This window comes from Gopherus evgoodei, chromosome 18, assembly GCF_007399415.2.
Source record: "Gopherus evgoodei ecotype Sinaloan lineage chromosome 18, rGopEvg1_v1.p, whole genome shotgun sequence".
NCBI classification, from domain to species: domain Eukaryota; kingdom Metazoa; phylum Chordata; order Testudines; family Testudinidae; genus Gopherus; species Gopherus evgoodei.
In genome coordinates, this window is record NC_044339.1 from 22,438,435 (window position 1) to 22,461,869 (window position 23,435).

Consider the following 23,435-nt stretch of genomic DNA (forward strand, 5'->3'; position numbering starts at 1 on the left):
TGGCAACAGTCGTTATAATTTGAATCAGCAAGGCGACTCAGCGCCTGACATTCCACAACCCAGTACTGAGTCGCGACCTGTACTTTGAAAAACACTGATCTACACTATCTGGTGTCTTCATCATTGTACCTGAAAGGCTGCGTATGGGTGTTCCCAACCTTACAATATATTTCAGTAACACATACATCGCAAAACTTCGTAACTTTGCATCATAATTTTGTACAAAACACATCATATCACCCTGGGTAGATGTGGGAGGTGCCAGGGTGTTGCTTTAGGGTACAGAGTGTCAAACTTGCAAACGTAGGAAGTCATGATCCCTGACCCATGAAACTTACAAAAACAATCAGGACTGTCTGAGTCAGATGCATTACATAAGGGACATGATGCAGGGTTTTCTTTTAAATCAACTTTTGGTGCATTAATATTTAAAGGTTTTATCGATCAAGTGTTTGTTTTGATTAAAAAATGAATTATTCAATTTAAAGAACCCACAAGATTTTTGGAAGGTGGTGGAATCTCCATCATTGGGGATTTTTAAGAGCATGTTGGACAAACAGCTATCAAAAATGGTCTAGATAATCCTTAGTCCTGCTAGGAGTGCAGGGGACTTGACTAGATGACCTCTCAAGGTCCCTTCCAGTTCTATAATTCTAAGATACTAAAGTGCTATAGATAAAGAAACAGATGTGTTAAACTCTTCCCAGTATATGGCCTAGAACAAACCGTAGGCAGAGGCACAGCTGTTGTGTAGCTGAAGAGAAGAGGTAAGAAACTATTTATTTCTTTGGAGGTGATCTATTTTGCTCATAACAGTGTAACTAAAGATGAGAGAACTGACACTCTTTGAGGACAAAGCCACCTTTGTCCTGCACAATATCCTTATCCATGTGTTGACATTTGGAATTTGTTCCAATGTTGCAGGATTTTGATTTGATGATTAAAAAACAGCTGCCTTCTGCACTTGACTGGGCCCTAGTTCTAGGACAGCAGTCCCCAAACTTTTGAGGACCACACTCCCTTACCCCTGTCTCTGCCGCCCCCAAGCTAGGAGCAGGGCTGTGGGGCGGGCAGGGGAGATGCAGACGGGGTAAAGGGGCTACAGCTACAGCTGGAGGTGGGAGCGGAGACAATTTTTCCTTGTCTGTATCAGTCCTGGCTTCCTCCTGAGATAGCTACACATCAAGACTGCAACATGCGTTCAGTCATTAGGACACTGATGTTCCATTACAAAGGCCTTCTTCAGCCATGCTCGGGACGGAGGGCTTAGCCTCTAGCTTTTCTGTGCAGGCTCCCCTCAGTCTGACACCCTGGCAGTGCTGATGCTTGCTTTCACTCTGTGATATGAGCGTTGACATTTCCCAGACACCTTTATAGTGGTTATATTTTGCCTATGTCTGAAGTTAGCAACGGAACTTGGGAAACACTGAAATGCCTCCATTTGTCTGTGCAGTGTCACTAAACTGTCTCCTACAGCAGGACTGTGGCGTTGGCAAAGAACAGAATTACAAACCCCTTGTTTACAGGCAGCTCAACAGGCCATCAGTTCCCCAAAAGAAGGGGCTAGTCCTAGAACACAGTTAAAACAGGGGATGACACTCACACCACATGGGGAAAAGGAAAGGACCAATTTCCTCCCAGCTGGGCATCTTGTACTCTTCTCCTACCCCTATGTAGGGGAGTGTGGCAGGACCCCTTTGCTTCTGCCTCTGCTAGGCTCACGAAGTCACTCGAGACCCTGGGTTTTGTGACCAGTGGTGTACCTTATTCTTAGGCTTGTTCCCACCACTGTTTCACCACATACAAATAGCCTTTTATCATCTGCAGACAGGAGGGAAGAGTTACCACCCTGCTTCCATTCTCTGCCTTTTCTCCTGCCCTCCGCCGGCCTCCCCCCCTGAGACTTTTATGCAGTCCCAGGCTAACTAGGTAGCACCTGTCTCCACCTCCCCAATTAGGGTCAGGTTATCCTCAGCCAACTCTAAATTGTTCCCCTAAGGAGGAGCTGGTGTGACTGAGGGCTGAATCTGTCACCCTTTACCCAGCACCCTGTCACACCCTAGGTAACCAATCCCTGTGCAGGAGAACAAGATTGAAAGTGAATGTGGTGGAAAAGAAAGCGACTATGTGCATTTGTGCCTGAGAGACCATGAAAGTGTGCTAGGTAGCACTGCTCATGGGGTAGCTGACGCAGCACTCTGTGGTAGCAACTTTGACATTTCTTAGCCAAGCTGGTGTGGCATTACATAGCTTGATAATAGTGCTTTGTGTAATGTGTCTGGCAATAACACTGGTGAATGTTCACCTCAGTATTCATTCAGGAACTGCTTCTCTCAGTAATATGTTTGCACTCTTGGAATTCAGATGGCATTGCCTTGTGGAGCATGTATGTACAGCATTGAGCGGTTTCTCTGAAAGCAAGAATATACACTGAATATATACTGAGCATATAACCCTATCTTGGCCCTTGGGGATGGTTATGGGTCCCTACAAAGTGTTTTGGGGTCTGGAATAATGGTAACCTCTGAGTCTGCTGTTTTGACTCTTAACTGATTACAGATATTCTAGATTCAGAATTCCTGCTCCCTTTATACAATGGAGTAACCCTGCTCCTCTGTTGCCCAGTGAACTTTGGTTTGACACACAAACCTACTATCTGTCTAACACATTTGAAATGAGCAGTTGCTTTTGTGCTGTCAGAGTCTGTGCTCCTCTCTTTACGTGGACGGATGCAAATTTCACTTTATACTTCTAAATCTTAAATTTTGTAGTTAAAGATTTATATATTGGTGCATCTTATGCACTTGCTGAAAATTTGACATCTGTATAACAGGGATGCCCCTTATAGGAATGTGTATATTTTATGTAAATATTGCTTTTTGTTATGGAGCTATTGTTAGCTGTAGTATGCACAGGAGAGTCATATAAAATATTAAGTTTAAAACAGCAACTTTTTGTATTCATGCCATTCTGCTTGGTATTTCCATTTTATGTCAGGTCAGTCGGCGTGGATGCTCAGTGTTTATTTTTCTGCTAAAATCTGTATTGTCTCTTTCATTCTTGTTTTGTTTGTGATCTTTTGGGGGCATGCGGCATGATAAGGGTTTTTTTGGATATTTTTATATTATTTATTTTAATGTTGCTTTCACTGAGTTTTCTGAGTTGACTTTTTTTCTGTTTTTCTAAGCAAAGGCTATGTGGCAGAATTGCGGCATGGAGTATTTCATTTTGTGTCCTGGATTTTGTCTTGTGAGTTTGTTTTGCTTCATATTCAGACATGATTTTGTCTGGAAAGTCTGTGTTTATTCTGTGACTGATGATTAAAACATGCTACACTATTTAGAAAGGAATCTTTGCTGGAGCTGATCACATTCATCCTGTCCTTATTGGTAATTTCTTTTGGGATTAACTGATGTGCTCCACATCACATTCCTTGGAATTTGCCCGTAGGAGCTTAATTATGTCAGGAGATACCTAACATAGATCAGCTCTGTACCACAAGCACAATCCTGCTTCCACTGAAGCCAGTGGGAGTAATGTCATTGATATCACTGGGAGCAGGATGAGATTCTAAATGCCTAAGGAGATAGACATAGTACAATAATCAAATGTAAGTATGTATTGCTGTGCCAGTTTCTGTAAATGTGTTTGGGGAGTATGAAGGTGAACAGGAATAATTTACTGTGGTTATTTTTAAAGCACCAAAGAGATTGTCATCTCCTCTTTGTGAATCATTCTCACTCACTCAAGCATGTCATGTAAATGCAAAATTGTATGATAAGAATTATCAACAAATACTTTCTCCAGAGATCCAGTGAATGCAGGCGGCCTGTGCATGGGAGGCGAAAGCAGACAGGACGAGGGAAACGCGATAAGAAGTTGGATTTTGTGTGTTTCCTTCAAAAGCAAAAATCTGCCAGTTTTACTTTTAAGGTTTTAAGCGGAGTGTGAGACTTTCTGCTGACAGTAATACAATGTGTGACACCAAAAATGCTTTTTCTGTGAGGGTTCAATTGTTTGTGGGAGCGATATTGTCCAAAGAGTCAGTCTATACTAAGGACACTTTATGAAAACATCCCACTAGTGTTAGCAACTAAAGGATTTTTTAGAAAATGTCCTTAGTGTAGACAGGGCCTGGGGAGGCAAGGCTGCAGGAACCTGAAGTGCTTTCCTGGCTGAGCCCCTTAGTCTTACTAAATTTTACACTAAAATGTTTGGGGAAAAAATCTTCTGAGTTTTTAAGCTATAAACAACTGTTTCCTTGTTACCTGTTTGTAGATTAAATCGGCCAGCTACTTTTTTAAAACAACTTTCTCCTTAGCCCAAGGTCTGGCTAAATCAAGTGATTTTCTCTGTTCAGTACGGTGTCTCATAGTAATAATCCCAGAAGCACAGGAAGCTCTCTCTCACTAGGACTGGTAGCTGGGGCAACCTACTGTCACAGGGGGTGAATCATCCTTTTCATATTTAAAAGGGAACTGGATAAATTCATGGTGGCTAAGTCCATAAATGGCTATTAGCCAGGAAGGGTAAAGAATGGTGTCCCTAGACTCTGTTCGTCAGAGGATGGAGATGGATGGCAGGAGAGAGATCACTTGATCATTGCCTGTTAGCTTCACTCCCTCTGGGGCACCTGGCATTGGCCACTGTCGGCAGACAGATATTGGGCTAGATGGACCTTTGGTCTGAGCTGGTACGGCCGTTCTTATGTTCTTATAAGCAACATTTGAGGGGCCTGATGACTCAGCTCTACAGAAGTCATAAAGAGAGACAGTCACTCACAGCTCTGTAGGGCACAGAAATAAGATCATGAGACATTTTAGAAAATGTTCATTCAGCATGACATACTCGCCCTTCCTTTGCTTTCTCCAAAATCACATTTAATAAGATAAAATAAACCAATGTTGTTGTTAATCCCAGTACTACCTTACACATATATAGGCTTCCCAGCCATAGAACTCAAAGAGCATCACTGCTCAGAAGGTTGAATATCAGATCAAATGAAATCAGTTGAAAGCATTGTTTGTGTTCACCTTTCTGGGTAGTTTATGCTCCTCTCCAGTTGTGTTGGTGATGGCTGTTCAGTAGAGCAGATCTGAGGGTGGCTGTGCAGAAATAGGAGAGGGTGGGAATTTGATGGAAAGAACGAGGTTCTGCCATGCCCTCCTTTTATCCTAATGATGGGGAAGCTCCTCTGTCTTGAGTGTGTGGGGCTGAGGGGTTCAGAGGCTGTGGAGGAGGGCATGCTGAGGATGAGTCTGGCATTGTCTCTCATGAAGTGGCAAGAGAAAATAATGCTGACTCTGCTGGCATTATTTTAGGCATTGTCTACATACCCAAAAATTGGAGTTGTAATTCACTCCACAACTGATAATAACAGTGAAAGCTGTAGTGTAGACAAGATGCAGTTGGTCAGATGACATGATGGTGCAAACACCTACATCCTGTTTACGCTATGTAGTGTTACTACCACTTATGGTGAACTGTGTGTCCAATTTTTGCTAGTGGAGGTACAGCCTCACACTGATTCCTCCTCCATGTGGATTTGGAGCAGCAGCCACTGGGGAGGGGTCTGCTGCATGGAGCATTTTAGAGACTGTAAACAAAACCCTCAGGCCTCTGTAGGTGCCCTGGGATTCACAGATTTCCCCAGAGTCCTAAGACATCTCTAGGTTTGGAGGGGCCTCTGCCCACTCTACAGGGAAGCAAACTGTGCTTCCCATCCTGCCCGGCTGAGTAGGAGGGAACTAGCTGAGCTGAAATTCACTAATTTTCCTGGTCTGACATGAGGGATGGTGTGGGGCATATGTGTTCTCCTCTTTCACTTAGAGTCATAAAGTCTTAGAGTTTAAGGCCAGAAGGGACCACTAGATCAGTCTGACCTCCTGTGTATCCCAGGTCACCAACACGACCCAGCACTCACACGTGCAATACTACTTCTCTTCTTTCCTATTTACTCCTCTTTCCCTCATTTTTAAATCATTCACCCTGGTGTTTTAAATAAAGAGGCAGGCCTATTCACAAATATCCAGACACCTATTCATACACACTTCACATAGTAGATGATTAACTGATGACATATAAAATTGTTGACCAAGTTGAGTGTATTTAATGGCTGGTACCAGTTGACATATGCATTACTAAGATTTATGTCTTTTTAGAAAAAACCAAGTTAGTGTCAGTGTGACTTTTCTTAAGTAAATATGATCATGCCTGACATGAAATACATTTTGCTGCAGTGTCAGAGCAGTAGCTGTGTTCATTTGTATCCACAAAATCAACGAGGAGTCCGGTGGCACCTTAAAGACTAACAGATTTATTTGGGCATAAGCTTTTGTGAGTAAAAAACCAAGTCTGTTAGTCTTTAAGGTGCCACCGGACTTCGCGTTGATTTTGCTGCAGTTAATGCAGGTTGAGTATGAGTAATCATTAGAAACTAAGTTTGAGGAGAGGTAGGAATTCATTGTCTTATCTCTTTAGTATGTAAAAGCTCTTACGAGACTGGCCACTTCACAACATGTTTCTTGGAACTAGTTTAGCAGTTTGAGTGATACCCCACTACAGCACATTCATGGTCACAGTCTTAATGACCTGGGTAATAACTAAACATTATTATAACAAACAACAGATTAGGGGAATTACGAGGGCATTTCAATGTTGATTTATTTATTCAAGCAAGTAGATTCCATTCAAACAACAAATACCATTTTAGCATTGATTTTATTAAAAGTAAGTACTATTGCTAGCTCTGCATCTTTGTGCTTTTACTATCCTCCTACCAACAGGGGTATCTGTGTCCTCAGTTATTTCAAAGATCCATGCACATTCTGAAAGAAGCAATTTACAATAATGGTGATTTTCCCAGATAGATCTTGCAGGAAAAATAAATTAACATAGAGATTAGATGGTTCTTCCTTTCTTTTACTCTACTGATAACAAATAAAAATACTTGGATGACACCAGTTGCATAAGCACCATATCCAAGAGAGACCCCTTCCACATCACAGTCCTTTGTCATTTGGTCCCTTATTTGTGATGTGCTAATTCAGGGGTGGGAAAACTACGGCAAATTGGAGACTGATCCTGCTTTACTTTGGGGCTGAATTTGGCCTGAATTGAGTACTTGAGCTATAACAAGAAACTGTCAGAAAAAGGAAAATTTCTTCTTTCCCATTTTCCACTGTGCGCCGGATGCTAGAAAAGAGAAGTAGAATTGCACAGGAAGGGAAGCCTCAAGTGGGACCATGTATTTCATCTCCAAGTGTTTATTAAAATCATAAATCTCCTGCAGGATTGCACTAGGATAATCACCACTGTGAGCTGACACATGGAATAACAAAATCCAGGTCTAGTTTAAATCATCTTTAAGAGCTTCAGAGAGCTGGTACAGGAGAGTTTAGTTTGCCTTTTTCCTTTTCACTTGAAGAACTTGTCTGTCTGTCTGTCTCTACTGTCACCCCCACTATCTGTAATTTAGGCATTATTAAACATGTAGTCTGAAGTGAGTTGTCATTATGTGAACACTTTTAGTTAACTAAGGGTGGATCTACACTACAGCTGGGATCGACGCTCTGAGATTGATCCACTGGCAGTTGATTTAGCGGGTCCAGGAAAGGCAGCAGATCGCTCTCCAGTCGACCCCTGTACTCTACCCCCGACGAGAAGAGTTAGGTGAGTCGATGGGAGAGTTTCTTCCGTCAACCCCCTATAGTGTAGACCTCACAGTAAGTTGACTTAAAGTAGGTCGACTAGTTGCATAGTGTAGGTTGATTTACCGCGGTAGTGTAGACATAGCCTTAGACGTCATAAAAATTACGATTAGCAAGTCTCAGACTTTCACAGTGATGGCCCACGTTCCCTCCCACCCACTGTACATTAAAACAATCTCACATGGAAAAGGAGGAGTTAGGAAAGTATTGTATTTTTATCTGTCCTGAATATGATTTAGCAGCCCCTATCATATTAACAGCCAGATCTCCACACTACACAACGTGAGAACTACTGCTTTCAAAAACTGTCAGGAAATTTTCCATTAGCTTAAACTAATGGTTTCCAAAGAAACATGGTTTGTGTTTTTGGAAACCATTGGACTTATATTGTTTGCTCTCAGTTCTAACAACTTTATTACCTAAGAAAATAGAAACTAAATGAGCTGCTGGGACTAACTCTGGTATTTTATGTAGAAGCACTTTCTATCTCCCCCCTCAGGTGAGCCCACTAATGGGTATCATGCCACATATTGACTGTTTCTACAGAAGCACAAATTATATTGCTGAGTACCTAAAACTGACAATCCCTGCATTTGGTGGTGATCTCATTTTAAGCGTGTGTATGGGACCTAATACAAAGCCCACTGAAGTTAATGGGATTCTTTCCATTAACTTCAGTGGGCTTTGGATCAGGTCCCTAGAGACAATGGCCAGGTACCACCTAAAACTTAGCTATGTCACTCAAGGGAGTAGAAAATTCACACACACACCCCCGCGAGAGACTTAGTTAAGCTGATGTAAGCTCCGTGCAGACACTGCTAGGTCGACGGAAGAATTATTCCATTGCCCTACTGCCTCTCAAGGGGATGGATTCATTACAGTGATGGAAAAAAGCTTTCCATCACTGTGGTAAGTGTTTACCCTACAGCAGCACAGCTGCAGTTGTAGCACTTGTTGTGTAGACATACCCTAACACTCCTGTTTATCTAGCAGTATCTGCAGTATGATCCTTCTTTCTATCTGAGATGGATGAGATATTTTCAAAATGTACAGGGAAGGAAGTTAGTAAACACTTTAATTTGTGGTTTTTAGAAGTGAAATACAATACAGCTACGAAGAACCACACATAGAGACTCATACACTAAGACAGCAAGACTGAAGAGTTCCAAGATATATATGAGGTATTGTAGGAAGAAGGTGTCACAGTTTGGGGTAACTACACCTGTATATTCCCCTTTTGTGGTCCAGCAAGGGCACCCATTCATAGGCTTCCAGCTTCCTAGCCATCATCTCTCTTGGGCAAAGACAGTGTCTTTCTCCCTCCTGACTGGAGCATTCCTAGGCAGGTTGCTCAGTTCCCTGCCTACACTGTGAATTCCCCAGCAAGTCAAACTGCCTCAGCAGACCTGCAAAAAGAACAGGAGTACTTGTGGCACCTTAGAAACTAACAAATTTATGCTTTGCCTTCTCCTCAGAGGCTGCAAACACTGTAAGGTAGAACCTCAGAGTTACGAACACCTCCAGAATGGATGTTATTTGCAACTCTGAAATGTTTGTAACTCTGAACAAAACATTATGGTTGTTCGTTCAAAAGTTTACAACCGAACATTGATTTAATACAGCTTTGAAACTTTACTAAGAAGAAGAAAAATGCTGCTTTCCCTTTATTTTTTTAGTAGTTTATGTTTAACACAGCACTGTACTGTATTTTTTTTGTGCCTCTTAAATGACAGATGAAAATGGGTAATATAGCCCCAATCCTGCAAACATTTATGCATATGTTAACTGATTAAGACTAGATAAAATAATAGTCTCGTCTGGCCTGAAACTCTATGAATCTGTGAAACTTTACTACCATTCTTCTCAGTAAAGTTAAATATGTGGATGTCTGCAGGAGTGGGACCTCTACATCCTTATGTCCTCCACAGGCAGTGCTGCCTTCCAGCACTTCACTTTAGATCCTATTCTGCAGCTCAGTATCACTCGCTCTTAGAAAACTTTTCCTGATCTTCAGCCTGAATTTCCCCTTTCTTCATTTCATTGTATTCCATATAGCATCTTATACCATGCTTATCACTGTAGTATCTAAGGACTTTCTGATAGTGCATGATGCAATGGATTACACACCTAAGCTTGGGGCTTTTTCTCTCCTCAGAGGAGAAGCGCGTGGAGTGGAGTGTCCTGTTTTGGCAGGGTTTAAGGGTTGAATTTTTTAAAATGTATATGTTGCTATTTATATGTTAGAGCAGTTAAGGGCAAAGAATTGCACCTTCCACTTGGAGTAGAAGGTGATGAGGTTGGTGATGGCCTTTAGTTCCTGGGGGAGTTCATTCCACACTCGTGGCCCAGCCCCTGAGAATGTTTTGTTTCTCACTGTTCTGTCTTCCTCCTGTTACTCTAGTTCTATCTCTTTTTCCTGCTTGGGGTTTGCACCCTCTTTGAGATAAGCCCCACCTCAGCTCTCCTTCAGCCCAGCAATAAAGCCCTGGCTCTTAGTTTCCCAAAATCAATTTTTGTTGCGCTACCTATGATCAGGGAGTGATAGGAGTGCGAGATGGAGATGCTGTATGTGGGTCAGTATGATGACAGCACCAGCTTGGGATCTTCCCTTGCTCACACAGTTGGGGATGGTGTCTATAGCGCCTATCCCACTGTAAGAGCTGTGTGTGGACTTAGCTAGGAGCTTGAGCAGATAACCGTTGTGAAAACAGGCCATGGGAGAATTGAGGGGAGTTCATGGAGTTTAAGGTCCCCGGCCTCTGCACTACGGTGAGTCAGGGGGGACCTGGCTATTGCATAATCACAATGTGTAGTATAGATGGGACTTTAATCAGTTCCTGGCTACCCCAGCTTCGTCCCTGACTATTGGTGGGCTGTGCAGACAGATAAAGTCGGAGTTTCCCATGGGTACAGCAGGTGGAGCAGCACATGCAGCTCTAGTCTACACCATACGTATCCCCTGTCCCTTCACTCCACAGGGCTGTTCCTATTGCTTGAATGTCTGCACTCCAAAAAAAGGGGTATTCTTAACCAGGGCCGGCTCCAGGCCCCAGTGCGCCAAGCGCATGCTTGGGGCGGCATGCCGCAGGGGCACTCTGCCAGTTGCCGGGAGGGCGGCAGGCGGCTCCGGTGGACCTGTCGCAGGCGTGCCTGCGGAGGGTCCGCTGGTCCCGCGGCTCTGGTGGAGCATCCGCAGGCACGCCTACCGGAGGTCCACGGGACTGGCGAGTGGCAGAGCGCCCCCCTGCGGCGTGCCCCTGTGCTTGAGGCTGCAACGTGGCTAGAGCCGGCCCTGTTCTTAACTCAGGTCGGGGTGAAAGTCATGTACTGGTACTGGTACTGCCGGAGTCCTGAGGGGGGGCGTGACCTCAACTGGAAGAGGCGGGGCCTCTCAAGATTTAAAGGCCCTGGGGCACCAGTTGTGAACCCCAGGGCCTTTAAGTCAACCCTAAGGCTCCCAGCTGCAGAAGTGGCTGGGAGCTCCCGGGGCCCTCAGGCAAATTAAAGGGCCTGGGGCTCTGTGAAGGACCCTGCTCCGGGGCCCAGGAAAAACACTCATGGGGGCCCCCCCGGGGCACATTGGCCCACTTGGCCCCCCCCTTCCCCTCTGGGCAGCCCTGATCTACTGGAAAACACTTCTCGCCCCCCCCCCCCGCACCCCTCCTTCCAGCAGCTCCGGAGCTGCCGGCGGGGCTTAGGCCCCCCCTTACAAACACGCTTTCCCCGGCCGTGTAGACACAGCGCCCTGTGCCCCGTAGCAAGCGGCCGGGGATGGCCGGGCGCTACGGGCCCAGCGCCAGGGTTTGTCATAACGCGGCGGGGCCGGCGGCTGCATTGCGGGCTCCGCGCGGCGGGGCCGGGCCGCGGCTGTTTCCCTGGGCACGTGCGCGGCGGCCGGGCCGGGCATGGGGCGGCCGGGGGCTCGGCGCGGCGCGGGGCGGGGGCAGCGCGGGGCTCTGCGGCAGGGCTGGTGCAGCGGGGGGAGCAGCGCGCCCCTCCCCAGCCCGCCGCGGCTGCTCCCGGAGGTAGGTGCGCTCGGCGCGGCTCCTGCAGCCGCCAGCCCCGGCTCGGGGGGCTGGTCCCGACCCCCGCTCTGCGGCGGCTGGAGCGTTAGGCGGACACTGGCTGGAGTCTCCGGGGAGACCCGGGACCGCTGCTCTGTCCGGAGCAGCTTCGGGACTAGCGGTGCGGGGCGCGGGGCCCGCGCGGAGCTCGCCGGGGCTGGCTTGGGCACTGAACGTGACAGCTGCCTAGGAACCGCCCGCGGCCGCCTCCCGCTGGGTGCCCGGCGCCCGCCGAGTCCGGCCCCGACAAGGGACTCGGGGAACGAGCGGACGCGGAGAGAGGCCGGATCGGGGCCAGGGCCCGATCCCTGCGAGCGGAGCCACTTCACTGGCGCGGCAGTTTCCTGCCCAGGAGCTTCAGCCAAACTTCTCCTGCTTTGCGGAGCTTTTCTCTTTCCTCCCCCGGGGAGCGGGGTGCAACGGCCGAGCCGAGCTGCTCCCCTGGGAGGGACAAAGCCACCTGTGCTGGCAGGCGGCGGGGTCCTGGCCCTAAAGCGCCCAGCGCCGAGCACAGAGAAGCTGGTCCGGACTCTCGCTGTGGTCCCCGGCTTACCCCGACTGTAAACACCGGAGTTTACCAGGGCCTGTGAGAGGTGATGTCACTGTTCCAGCTCTGGGTTGGCTTGAGCAGCTCACATGAGCGTTTGGCTGGGGATGCATGAAGCCAGCCAAGGAGGAAATGGGAGGCAGGGTTTGGCCAGCTGCGATTTTCAGGATCATTGTAGCTGTCTCGTCATGAGACAGTGGGAAGCTGCAGCTCCCACTAGCTCCCTTTGTGATTTATTTTTGAGATATTTTTGTGGAAGGAGGAAGTGGTGTTTTAGTTCATGTTTTCCTTGTAGGACAGCTGGATTTACAGCTGTAGATGGTGTTATTTGCATTTCACCTGATTTCGTTGCACTGCTACCCATGCATTTTAGCAGGGGAATGAAATTCCTTCTTGCAGAGTACAATTTAATGGTGGTGGGGTGTAGAGGCAGAAGGGATAGATGCTGTGTGCTTTCGGTCTGCTACATCTGCATGCTTATGAAAATCTCCCAAGGATGGTGGTGCTGCTGGGTTAGTTCCATTGTTGTAGATTTCATGTTGGTTAGTTAAGAATATAACCTAAGGGTGTTTAAGAAGTCTCATTTATCTATAGCTATCTATGTGTAACAGTGAAATTTTTGGTATAAAAGTTAAATTACCATCGAGAGTTGAAATAAAAACTAAATTTGTTGTGGGACCATAGGTGAAAGTATACAACAAAGTCATGTATTCATTCTCAGATTGTACCATGCAGATTTTAAGTTCCATTGTTCTGTATTAGTCCTCTTGCATTTTTTATTCCTTTTTTAAGTTGCTAGTATTTCCGCAACACATTTGTTGTGGGAATGCCCTTGGGCTCTTGTCTTTAAGAATATTTCCTTACCCACAAACACAAATGGACCTGAAGCTTTCATCCTGAACTAGTAATGCTGCTACAGATCACTTTATTAGGGAACACACATTGTTTAAATACTTTTAACTTGCAATATTATTTGATATGGGTTCTTATTTAAATAATATGAGCTAGAAAAAGCTGCCTCAAACACCAGTATGGGAGATATCCAGTAGTCACTAAGACATGCCGCCTATATGTTTAGTAGTTTGTATCATTTTTGTTTATATAGCAATGCCAAAGTTTGAAATAATGAAAGTAGTGTTTTCACTACATTTAAATGTGTAGCAGTTTAATGGCTTTTCTTGAGTGCATGGATGAATCCTTAATACATGATGGTGCATTCAGACATTTTGTCTGTTCAAAGATTGTTTTTTGTTTAATGCTGCTTGAAAGTCTTCTGAATTCTGAGGTGTTTAGCTAGCAGCATTTGTGGTTTTCATATTAATAATTAGGGGTGTGTGTGTATCGGGAGGAGGTATTAGTTTATCAAAATTAGAACAAGATCTGTATAGGGAGAGAGAGACTCTGTGTTTGCAACCTTCTTTGTTTATTATCCAAAATAATGTAAAGACCATCTCTGGAAGGAGGCAAGTGTTTATGTTCTCATTGCATGTTCTCATTGCATTTGTGTAAGAAAACAAAAATTGTACAAGAGAACTTCAGTGTCAAATGATAGTGGGTAACCATGAGCATCTGTGTTCTTCTTTTGCGTGAATAGGATTACAAGGAAACCTCGTGTATATTTTAAATATTTTTTGCAGGCCTGGCCCTTGCTGTTTTGTTGAGTCACTGCTGGTCTCACATTTTTAAAGGACTCCGTCCTACTTTGGTGTTTTCATACATTGATATTGTTCACTGAATAGTTATACTTTGTGAAACTTGTACAAAATTAATAGAAAAGATTCCCTTTCTCCAATAAATGTAGAGCTTCACAATTTATTTAAATTGTTTTTAGGACTTTAAGACCTGCAATGAATAGAGCTAGAAATTTGGGATTTCCGTCTGTAATAAAATTGCTCCTTACAAACCACTTCTATTTGAGAATGAAGCTTAAATTTCAAGAGATTAATAGAAAAATTGGTCAAAGTATTTTAATGACTTCACACAACATATTGTAGAAGTTAGTTGGTAAATTTTGTCAAGCGTAAAACTGTGCAGAGGACTCCTGATTTAAATATTTATATTATTGTTGCACCCATGGGCCCTAATGTGAAATAAAGAGCCCTGGAGGAGAAGACGGAGCACCTGTAGCTGTGTGGAGCTGCCATGACAATCACACAACAGCCTAATACACAAAAGAAAGTTCACTGCAAATGTGAATAACTGAGTTGAGTGCTCTGGAAAACTTAAACTGAAAGCTGTAAATAAGAGATGAAATCCTGGTCCCATTGACTTCAGTGGGGGTTTCACCCAAGGAGTTTACTCATTCAGCCTATAATAAATTCAGGGCAAACTTCATCTCAGGCTCTGTAACCCAATGCAAACATCAACTTTTGGTGTTAAACAGATTATTTTATATAATAGATTATTCATTCCCTTTCAAAATATTTCAAAGTATAAAAAGTTAGTGCCTGACTATTATGCTCTAGAAACATCCAAAGCACTAAAAGGATAGGGCTGAGTAATATCCCTCACACAGTTTGGTACACTAAAATAGAAGTGTTTATCAAAGCTACAAGCTGAATATGGAGAAGTCTCCTAGTAAGACACAGACCTCCAGCCTCTGCATTTGTGCTGGTTTTAAGTACTTGATCATCCTCCTGAAATAGCTAGGCAGCCAGAGTTTTATTTTTATTGAATAGTCAATCCTCTTCTTTTAGTCTTAGGCCCAGATTTGTAGAGGTATTTAGGCATTACTGCACTCCAGTGTCGCAACTCCTAGCAGATTTAGGAGCCTAAATCTCATTTTCAGAAGTCAACAGTTGATAGTATTTAGTCTCCCAAGTGCCTAAATCCCTTTTGATGATGAGATTTAGGTTCCTAAATCAGCTAGGCCTTGCATCATTGAGTGCAGCAACTCCTAAAATCTGAGCCTTAGTGCAGTGCTTTAAGGTGTAAATAGGTTGAAGCTGTAGCAGGTACCTGCTTACAGCAGCTATGAACAGCACAACTAAACTTCTCTTCATTACGTGGTGTAAGCTGAAGGGCTGACCATCACACTTCGGACAATGGCTGAGTTCCGGTTCCTTTGCCCAGGGCTTTTCATAGAATCATAGAAATGTAGGGTCGAAGGGACCTGGAGGGTCATTAAGTCCAGCCCCCTGCACTGTGGCAGGACCAAGTAGACCTAGGCCATCCCTGACAGGTTTTTTGTCCAATCTGTTCTTAAAAACCTCCCGATGATGAGGATTCCACAACCTCCCTTGGAATCCTGTTCCCGAATTACCTGTATAGTTAGAGAGTTTTTCCTATTAGCTAACCTAAATGCAAAGTACTTCACCTAGAAAGGAAAAATCAAATGCACAACTACAAAATGGGGAATAATTGTCTAGGTGGTAGTATGCTGAAAAGAGTCTCGGGGTTACAGTAGACCACAAACTGAATATGGTTCGTCAATGTGATGCAATTGCAAAAAAGGCTAATATGTTTCTGGGGTGTATTAATAGAAGTGTTATATGTAAGACATAGGATGTAATTGTCCCATTCTGCTCAGCACTGGTGAGGTCCCAGTTGCAGTATTGTGTCCAATTCTGGGCATCACAATTTAGGAAGAATGTGCAACAAGCCAGCCTCAGCAAGATCTGTGGTCTGAATTCAGCAAGATAAAAATTCAATAAAGACAAACAAAAAATTCCAAAGGTGAGCAACAAAAAAGATAAGAGTTTAGAAAACCTCACCTGCAAGGAAAGGTTGAAAAAACTGGACATGTTTAGTCTTGAGAAAAGAAGACTGAAGGACAGCCTGATAAGTCTTGCAATATCTTATGGGCTGTTATAAAGAGGACAGTGAACAGTTGTTCTCCATGTCCACTGATCAATTTCATCCTCATAGGCTTTTAAAAATCCACAGTTTCAGATATTTACATCCGAAATTTCATGGTTATAACCATGGGGTCCTGATCAAAAGAGTGTTGTGGGTGTGGGGAGCGGGGGTGATGTTGCACCCTTATGTCTGCGCTGCGGCTGATGGAGGCATTGCCTTCAGAGCTGGACAGCCACAGAGCAGCGGGGCATGGTATACGGGATTATCACTTTTGGGGCAGGAGCAGGGCCGGCCTTACGAGCGGGTGACTGCCCAAGGGTTCGTGGTCAGGGAGGCGCTGTGGTCCCCCACCCTCCAGCCAGTCCAAGGCACTTTAAATGCCTGTGTGCTGGACCGAGAGCCGGGGAGGGCAGAGCTGAGGGCAAGGGTGCCAAACCTTTGTAGAAGTGGAGGGGGTCACTGTACAGGCAGTAGCCACAGAGCTTCTTACAGCCGAGGGAGGTCATCTAGTCCAGTCCCCTGCACTCATGGCAGGATAGAGTATTATCTAGACCAGTGCTTCTCAAAGTCGGGCCACTGCTTGTGCAGGGAAGGGCAGCCAGCTAGCCCATCCCTCAGCCTGCGCTGCTGTCCACAGCTCCCATTGGCCTGGAGCGGCAAACCTTGGCCAGTGGGAGCCACGATCGGCTGAACCTGCAGATGCAACAGGTAAACCAACCGGCCCAGCCCACCAGGGGCTTGCACCGCGACCGGCTTTGAGAAGCACTGATCTAGACCATCCCTGACAGGTGTTTGCTAATCTGCTCTTAAAAATCTCCAGTGATGCAGATTCCACAACCTCCCTAGGCAATTTATTCCAGTGCTTAACCACCCTGACAGGAACTTTTTCCTAATGTCCAACCTAAACCTCCCTTGCTGCAATTTGAGCCCATTGCTTCTTGTCCTATCCTCAGAGGTTAAGAAGAGCAGTTTTTCTTCCTCCTTGTATTTACTTGAAAACTCATATCATGTCCCCTCTCAGTCTTCTCTTCTCCAGACTAAACAAACACAATTTTTTTCAATATTCCCTCATAGGTCATGTTTTTTAGACCTTTAATAATGTTTAGTTGCTCTTCTCTGGACTTTTTTCAATTTGTCCACATCTTTCCTGAAATGTAACACCCAGAACTGGACACAATACTCCAGTTGAAGACTAATCAGTGCGGTATAGAACGGAAGAATTACTTCTCATGGCTTGCTTACAACCGTCCTGATAATACATCCCAGAATAATGTTTGCTGTTTTTTTGCAACAGCGTCACGCTGTTCACTCATATTTAACTTGTGATGCACTATGATCCCCAGATCCCTTTCTGCAGTACTCCTTCCTAGGCAGTCATTTCCCATTCTCAGCCTTCTTCATAACATGGATCATATCTTAATGAGTGTCTGTCAGCCAACCTTCATCCAGTTCACAGTTCCACAGAATCCCTGTAGCAACTACAGCAATTGCTTTTAAACGGACGAGTAACATTAGAAAAGTTTTTAAAGTGTTTTAGCAACAGGAAGGATGTGACCAGCTCTTTTCAGGCACTGGAATAGGCAGTTTGACAGTAATGTACTTTCACCATCTTACCTGATCCCAGTGCTTACTGCAGCGCTTTAATGTGGCTTGTGTGGTTACAGCAGAGCACTGGGTTCTCCCAGCGCTCATAATAAAACCACCTCCACCAGAGGTGTGTTTTCATGCCCCTGAGCGAGAAAGTTGCAGCGCCTGTAAATTGCCAGTGTAGACAAGCCCTTACTCTGGAGAGGATCTAGTAACTTAAAAGTGAAAAAGGCTGCCAGACCTATAAGCACAACATTGAAACAGTTAAAGAGCCATTCAGGTGGTAATGAAGCCATTCAACAGACATTTGCCAAACCCAGGGTATATACTGTCAGTTTCTGAGGGTATGTCTACACTTACAGTTTTGCAGTGCTGGTAGTTACAGCTGTGTTAGTACAGCTGTATAGAGCCAGCGCTGCAGAGTGGCCACACTTACAGCAACCAGCGCTGCAGTGTGGCCACATTCACAGCACTTGCAGCGCTGTTGGGAGTGGTGCATTGTGGGCAGCTATCCCACAGAGCACCTCGTCCCATTTCGGGGCTGTGGCTTGTGGGAAGGGGAAGGAAGTGTGAGTGTCTTTCCGCTTCCTGTTCCAACGCCCCGTGGTGCTTTGCTACACATTCCTAGCAGTTTGGCGGCATTGTGATTCTACAGCGCTTTTTCTGCGATTTTTGTTATAAATGGAGCCTGAGCAGCTGACGACCTTATTGATGAATGTTGCCAGCACATCGCGCTTGGCGGTGGAGCTATTCCTTCAGCTGCAAAATGAGAGTGAGAGTGACTGACAGTGAGGAGTCAGACGATGATATTGAATCGCCTCACTGTGAAGACAGTAAATTGCTTGTGGCAGTAACAGACGTGCTCAGCTCCGTGGACCGGCGCGTTTGGGCTCAGGAAACCAGCACTCAGTGGTGGGATCACATCATCCTGCAATCCTGGGATGACGAGCAGTGGCTGCAGAACTTTCGGATGAGAAAAGCCACTTTCATGGGACTGTGTGCTGAGCTCGCCCCTACCCTGCGGCGCAGGGACACGAGATTGAGAGCTGCCCTGCCAGTGGAGAAGCGGGTGGCTATTGCAATCTGGAAGCTGGCAACTCCAGACTGCTTCAGATCGGTGGCGAACCAGTTTGGAGTGGGAAAGTCTACCGTTGGAATGGTGCTGATGCAAGTTTGCACAGCCATTAATCGCACCCTGCTAAGAAGAACCGTAATGTGCAGGACATTGTGGATAGCTTTGCAGAAATGGGTTTCCCTAACTGTGGAGGGGCAATAGATGGGACGCATATTCCTATTCTGTCACCACCCCACCTGGCATCAGAGTACGTTAATCGCAAGGGGTATTTCTCCGTGGTTCTGCAAGCGCTTGTGGATCACCGTGGGCGTCTCACTGACATTTACTCAGGATGGCCTGGAAAGATGCACGATGCACACATCTTTAGGAACAGTTTCCTGTTCAGGAGGCTGAGGGCCGGGACTTTTTTCCCAGACCGCAAGATCACAGTAGGGGACGTCGAAATGCCCACTGTGATCCTTGGAGACCCCGCTTACCCCTTAATGCCCTGGCTCATGAAACCATATACAGGGAAGCTTGACAGGAGCAAGGACCGGTTCAACTACAGGCTGAGCCGGTGCAGAATGACTGTGGAGTGTGCTTTTGGCCGTTTGAAAGCACGCTGGCGCTGTCTTTATGGGAAGCTAGATTTGGTGGAAAGCAGCATCACCGCTGTTATATCCGCGTGCTGTACCCTCCATAATATTTGTGAAGGGAAGGGTGAAACATTCAGTGAGGAATGGACCTCCGAGGTTCGACGTCTAGAAGATGAGTTTGCTCAGCCAGAGAGCAGGGCTAATAGGGAGGCCCAGGAAAGGGCTTCAAGGATTAGGGATGCTTTAAGGGAGCAATTTGATGCTGAGCCAACAGTAATGTTTGATGCATTTGATGTGCTTTGCATTACCTTGGTGCATAATATTTACCACTTCCAGCAACAATATAACGTAGTGAAATAGAAAAAAAAACTTTATTCAACATACAGTACATAACAGGCAAGGGGGTTGGGGTGGTGGACTGTACCTTCACAGGTTTGAATATGTCCTATTTTGATCACTATTCAATGTCTGCTGCACTTCAGGATTACTATGCTGCAGAATAATGGGGGTGGAGTGAACAGGGTAAGAATTATAGTTATCAGGGCTGGTAGGTGACCTTACAGGTGTTGGGGGCAGCTGGGGATAATAAGGAACTGGCTGCTGGAGAAAGTTGTTTTGTGGAAATACTGGGGAACAAGGAAGAGGGCTTTGGGAGGGCTGTGGATTACCACGGTACATATTTGTCTGCATGGCTGCAATAGACTCGAAAGACTCAGTTTGGCGAGCCAGGAGGCTTATCATCTGCTTTGTGGTTTTTTTGGAAGACAATTCCTTTCTCCTGCTTTCTGTTTGCCTCCATTCATGTACACTCTTTCTCCATTCATGTAAACTCTTTCTCCATTCATATACACTGCTTCTCCATTCATAGGTCTTCTCTCTCCATTCCTGTGTCTTCCTACTTTCTCTGTTGTAGTGGCTCATAACAGATTTCATCAATTCCTCTTTTGATTTTCTAGGATTCCGTCTCAAGTTCTGCAACCTACGTGAGGCCGGTGATCCGGCTGCAGTAGTCAAGGTCACTAGAAAAAAGAGAGATAGAACCATGTAATACACAGAGGCTACATTGTTTATTATCACACGTTGAAGGACTTTTTAGACTTTTGGTAGCATCCTTCTCACATACCTCACATAACACAGAGAGGGCAGGCAAGCTAAGTCATAGCGAGCAATGGGGTGAGTGGTTTTGCCCCGATTTCCCCTTGGGAGTGGGAATTGACCAGTGGGTCACTGGGGTTTATCAGCAATGGGTACAGGAGGTAGCTGGTGTCCTGAAGAGGGGACAGTAGTGAACAGGAAGGTGGTGAGCTAGCTGCTTGGGGGGGGGGGTTGTTCTCTGGTCCGCGTTCACACTGTCCTGCTGGTGGGGGGGGGAAGCAACGCGGTGCTGGATGCCTGCTTGGAGGGGGGGTGGGAAACACCGGAGCACACCGCGGTGCTGGATGCCTGCTTGAAGGGGGGGTGGGGAACACCAGAGCACACCGCGGTGCTGGATGCCTGCTTGAAGGGGGGGTGGGGAACACTGGAGCACACTGCGGTGCTGGATGCCTGCTTGGAGGGGGGCTGGGGAACACCGGAGCACACCGTGGTGCTGGATGCCTGCTTGGAGGGGGGGTGGGGAACACCGGAGCACACCGCGGTGCTGGATGCCTGCTTGGAGGGGGGGGTGGGGAAACACAGGAGCGCACCGCGTGGCTGCCTATGTGCTGGGGGGGGGTGTTAAAAACAGAGCGCCATGGGCTGGGGAAACGCGAACCTGGCGCCCTGCACTCAATTATCCCTTAACTCTCAACAGGGTTTCCTACTGCCAGACATATCACTGCTGCATGTTACCTGGGAAGAGAGGGAGGGTCTTCTACAGGAATATGGATACTGCCCTGGCCCCTATGCAGCTTGCCTGTGTGCAGCCATGGTCCCCCCACCCCTCGCTGCACAGTGGATCGGACGAGTTAGCCTGACCGGGACAGGGACCACGGTGGCTCTCCCGATCAATTTGAGAAAGCAAATTACAAACGCTCTTGCAGCAACATTTCAAGAGATTACCGAGGCAGATTACAGAGACGTGATAGAGCAAATCAATGGGCTATTCCACTTTTAGGCATGCATGCAGGCAGCCATAACCAAAATCCTCCTCTCCCAAAACATAAACATCTACTTACCCCGAGCACGATCCTCAGCTTCTTCCTCAACATCAACTTCCAGCTGCTGCGACTGGCTAGCCTCCTCCTGGCTTGAGAAGAGCTCCTGGCTTCATGTGTACTGGGACTCCGGGGTGTCTCCCTCCACGCCAGTAGCCTCACTGTCGCCGTCCTCTACAACCTCCCCCACTTCTCCCTGCTCTGAACTCTCCATCATGCTCCTAGGATTGGCAGTGGTGTCACACCCAAGTATGGCATCCAGCTCCTTGTAAAAATGGCAGGTTGTGGGGGCAGCTCCTGAGTGGCGATTTCCCTCACGGGCTTTGCAGTAAGCACTCTCAGCTCTTTAATTTTGACCCTGCACTGCAACGCGTCCCGTTCATGGCCCCTTCTCATCAAGGACTGCGATATCTGCCCATAGGTATCATAATTTCTCCTTCTGGAACGCAGCTGTGCTTGCACAGCCTCCTCTCCCCAAACACTAATGAGGTCCTGCAGCTCTGCATTGGTCCATGCTGGGGCTCATTTGGTGCGTGGAGGCATGGTCGCTGAGTGATTGATTGATTAATTGCACTCCACACCTGGCTGAGCAAACAGGAAGGGGATTTTTAAAATTCCCGGGGCATTTAAAGGAGGGGTCAGGTGAGCCCAGGGTAGTGGAGTTTGCATGATTACCAGAGAGGCTTCTAAGGTATGCTGGGATACCTGCTTATGCCACGGAGGTCAATAAAAACGCTGGTGAGTGTCTACACTTGCTGACCAGCGCTGGTGATCCAGCGCTGGATCCTCTACACCCGAGGCTCGACCAGGTGTACGGCCAGCGCTGCAAACAGGGAGTTGCAGCGCTGGCCGTGCTGTGCAAGTGTGTACACATCCTAAGTTGCATCGCTGTAACCTCTGTAGTGTAGACAAGGCCTGAATTTACTGACAAAACCAGTTGTGCATGACTGTAATATTTACACAGAACATATTAGTCTACAGGGCCTTAGTTTAAAATTTGCTTTAAAATATTTCATTAGTGAGTTGGTGAAGTTATAAAATCACATCTCTTAAAAAATCCTTGCATAGATTTTTAGATGCACAATCCTCTTTAGCCTTACATGCTGGGATCTTCAGACATACAGTTTTTTAAATAAATCCTTCAAAAGACCACGCTTATCTAAAATACACATTTTACTTTTAATTACTGTAGTAAAAAAAAACTTGCTTCCAGTCTTCCTGTCCTTTCTGTCCATCCCTTACTCCTTTCACCTCCACCCCACACCGCCCAGTTGAAGAGAGCCCTTAAAGGGACAACACCTTTTTCTTGCCAGATAGGTGGACAAAAAGTTTACTTTTCTTTACTTCTGACTATCTGATGAACTAGTTTTAAGAGAACCTTCCAGCAAAATCAGTACCTTAGTGAGATATAAAATCCTTTGTTATACCTAAAATCTTTGGAAACTTAAAAGAAAAAGTTGGTGAAATTCCATAAATGTGTCTTGTTATGGAGATCACACAAAGTAAATTAGTTTCCCTTTTTCTGAAAGCAATGAACATTGTTATGAACACACTAAACCTCTGTGACTGATTAATTTAAAATAATGTCTTTGTTTCAGTGAATTAAATATGAAGTAATCTGGACTGATTACTTTATGAAGGCTTAAGAGTACATTTAAAATATAAAATCAGCTTAGAAATGCTGATTAAGAAAATGTAAAACAGAGAAGAGCTGCATCATGTATTCCATAATATTTAATGTTGTATTCAGCAAGACTGCTGACTCACCCTTACTACAAAGTTTTTTGCAAATAAATCTCTGATACTGCGTAGGGCCCAAAAAATGTTAAGGGCGGCCCTGTTCTCTTCTGAATCAAAAACCAAGATTCTCTTATCATGCTCAACAGTAGAAGAAATAGGTCATTATATATTTACTGTCTAATGGTGAAGTCAGATTATTTCTGTA

At 45.7% G+C, this 23,435-nt stretch overlaps 1 protein-coding gene across 12 annotated transcripts in view; it reads left to right on the forward strand.

The window, feature by feature from the left end:
• Nucleotides 1–23,435, forward strand: part of CAMTA1 (calmodulin binding transcription activator 1) — an 865,798-nt gene that overhangs the window by 780,715 nt on the left and 61,648 nt on the right. Inside the window, exon 1 of one of the 12 annotated variants that reach the window (XM_030537793.1) lies at nucleotides 11,449–11,510. The exons of 9 other annotated variants lie outside the window; for them this stretch is intronic. The gene's annotated coding sequence lies outside the window, so the exon portion shown is untranslated. Of the gene's footprint in view, nucleotides 1–11,448; nucleotides 11,511–11,664; nucleotides 11,735–12,076; nucleotides 12,367–23,435 lie in introns of those variants that run through there. 2 more of the 12 variants (XM_030537791.1, XM_030537792.1) reach the window with 2 other exon arrangements.